The sequence below is a fragment of the Pteropus vampyrus genome, unplaced genomic scaffold (genome assembly GCF_000151845.1).
Source record: "Pteropus vampyrus isolate Shadow unplaced genomic scaffold, Pvam_2.0 Scaffold43, whole genome shotgun sequence".
NCBI classification, from domain to species: domain Eukaryota; kingdom Metazoa; phylum Chordata; class Mammalia; order Chiroptera; family Pteropodidae; genus Pteropus; species Pteropus vampyrus.
Window position 1 is genome coordinate 6,906,606 of NW_011888824.1, and position 3,232 is coordinate 6,909,837.

General features: G+C 43.0%; 1 pseudogene; it reads left to right on the forward strand.

The window, feature by feature from the left end:
* The first annotated feature begins 1,525 nt into the window (after nucleotides 1-1,525).
* Nucleotides 1,526-3,232, forward strand: part of LOC111738769 — a 17,439-nt pseudogene continuing 15,732 nt past the window's right edge.

Sequence of the window (3,232 nt, forward strand, 5' to 3'; positions counted from 1 at the left end):
TTTAGTAGTCAAGTGTTTGGGGGCATTCTGAGATATTACTTTTAAAATAAAGAACAAAGTACAGCATCTTGCATTCCCACCATTAAGAAAGAAGCACAATGCCTGGTAGGCCTCTTTGGAATTATAGACAGCATTTAGGAATTCTTCTCTAGCCTTATTATCAAGTGACATGAAAAGCTACCAGCTTTTGAGTGGGGCTCAGACCAGAAAAGTACTCTATAGCAGATTCAGGCAAGAGTATGAGCAGACCTGGCATTTGAGCCACATGACACGGTAGTATTTATTGTTTCAGAGGCATCTATGATGAGAAATGATGTCATGTGCAGGTTATAGAATGTCCTAGTAAAAGAATTACAACATAAATACCTAGAGATCTAAAGCAAAGCATGTCATTTTCAGAAAAGAATTATATACCATTCAAAAAGAGATCCTGGTTTGCTACTGGGTCCTAAGATATAGTACCTGATCAGGGGATATCAAGTGACTATATGGCAAGAACTATCTTGAGCTGGATATTGTCAAGGCATAAGTTAGGCCAGGCCAGAAGCAATCCACTGTAAAATAGAAGCAGTACATCTAAGATCAAGCATGAGCAAGGCCCAAAGAAAAAGTAAGCTGCCCAAACAGGTGGTCAAAACTCCTGTGTCACTCATCATTATCACACTGTCACCTCTCTTCAGACTAATATCTATAACCATATTGGGGAGGGAGGAGGGTGTCTCACGAGATCAAATGACAGAAAGAAAATTACTGAGCTCTTTAAGGATGGGTTGGCTTGGTATATGTTGGATTTTAAACTGAAATGAACAGTAGCTATAGTCCATCTCTGCTTGGGGGAGGGCCAGAAAGGCAAGAGTGAAGGAAAATCTTTCCAATAGGCAGATCTTTGGACGGTGTACTTTGACATTCCCTTTGCAACTGAGGTTAGAATATATAAAACAATGGACATTTGAGGATAGCTTGTCTGGAAAGAGAAAGATTTGGAGATTAAGGACAAAGAGGTCGGGGAAGGAGCATGTGAATGAGCTTGTAGGAGTGAACATTAAGTATTTTTGTATCACATAGTCAAGCTCTCCAGAGAGTACCTGCACTAGAATGAATGTTAAATAACCAATGTGAAAAAATTATTTAGCTAGTTGACATCAACCTGCCTTTGTCATTGGCCACCCCAGAGCTGGCACAGTGGGCACATGGAATGTATAGCCATGGAGGTAGCAATGGAGCTTTGAATGGGCTTTACAGCATGGGCTCTTTTTTACCAAAGATTACCTATCTATAGCTGCTGCCAAATATCCAGTTTCCAACAACAAAAAACAACGTTGATCCACCAATATATCACCACCCTTTCAGGAAATCTACTAGACACTTGCAATTAAGTTGATTACTTTGAACCCTTTTGTATCTGTAGAGCTCAGCACTGCTATTCCAGGTTTAGAGAGTATTTGATCCTCTTAAATGAAATTCTATATACAATCACAGCACTAAAGAACACATTTTAGCGCAAATTAGGTGAGGTTGTGAACCCATGACTATGGCATCTGTTGGTTCTAGCACAGACTGCACCTCCCAGAAGGTGAGAGCCTGACAGAGTGATAGAAAAGTCTTTGAAGGGATAACTCAGGTGCCAGCTTGGAGATTATGTCTTGCAAGGATTGGATTTTGTTCTCTAAGATGTAGTACACACATTAAATCAACAATCTTTCTACGCAGGGGTCCTCAACCCCCAGGCTGTGACGAGTACAGGTCTGTTGCCTCAAGAACTGGGCTGCACAGCAGGAGGTGAGCTGTGGGCAAGCGAGTGAAGCTTCATCTAAATTTGGAGCTGCTCCCCAGTGCTAGCATCACTGCCTCAGCTCCACCTCAGATCATCAGGCTTTAGATTCTCATAGGAGCACTGGCCCCTGGCGCCAAAGAGGTTGGGGACTGCTGCTTATATGGTTCTCTGTTCCCAGTAGATAGAATATTTGTGCCTGTTTCTGGGAGCCAAAGGGAGTAAATAGGAGTAGTCCTTACTTACCATCACTTCTATGATTCACTTGGTGAGTGTGTACTTCTGTCATCTGCAGGTCTAGGCTTTGCAGGTCCAGATGTGCTGGTTCCACCAGGAAACATGACAAATCTCCCATAAAACACTTAGCTGCGGCTGGGTTTCCGTCTCTTTGAGCACCTTGTGCAAAGAGACTAATAGGAAGGAAGGAACTGAGTCACCATTGTCGTAGGTGGAATTAATCCTGTCCATCAGGAGGAGGTAGGGTCCCTATTAGGTAAACAAGGCAAGGAAGAAAATGTTTAGCATTCAAGTGATCCCAATTCTTTTGCCCAATTGTGATAGAAAATGGATAGATACAGCAGCCATGACCTCATAAAGGATATGGTGGCAGGAGAAAAGACACCTCAAAAATAGGATCAGGGTTAACCCATCAGGTAAGCCATCTAGACCAGCAGAGGTACTAGGAAGAGGAAATCTAGAATGGATAGTAAAGGAGAAAAAAGATGAGTATCACTTGTGGCCTCAAAACTAGCCACGGAAGTGGAGACTATAGTTTATCCTACTAATCTTTTTCTTGCAAATCTCCTTGGGGAAAGAGACCAACCAGAAATCTGAAGAAACTTTTCCTAGTTGAAGTAAATGTATGCAAAGCAAGTGGATCTAAGCACTCACAAATGCAGCGTGCCACTCAGATGCCCCCTGGGGATCAAGACCACCACCCCAGCTGCCTGGATCGTTCATTGCTTGCTAACAGCTCAGAGCTGAGTTCTGCTTCCAAAATTGCCCTCAGATGAAAAGCTCCACTTTGTCCCCCTCTATCAGTCAGCTCTCATCTAATGACTTGACCATGTTGGAGCTACAATGACTGGGCTCCTGCCTTAATTTGAGATAATTTGTCACAACTCTGAAGGTATATTTAGATCCAGAACTCCCTGTGGGATTGGCTGAAGCCTCTGTTGTGCCTGCATTTCAGTAGAATTTCCTCTCTCCAATCCTGCTGTCCTCACTCCTTTACAAGTGTTTTCGTGGTGTGACTTCCCCATCAATCTCCTTCACGCAGATAGCAATCTCAGAATCTGTTTTCTGGGGGATACACTGTGAGACAGTAACCTTTCATGGTATTGTAGGTCCAGAATGAGCTACCCCAGGATGTGCCTGAGTAAAATGCAGGTTACTTTGAGCTAAAGGCAAGTTTGGCTTCAGACTCAAGAGAAACTTCTGCCCTCATACCTTAACCACCTC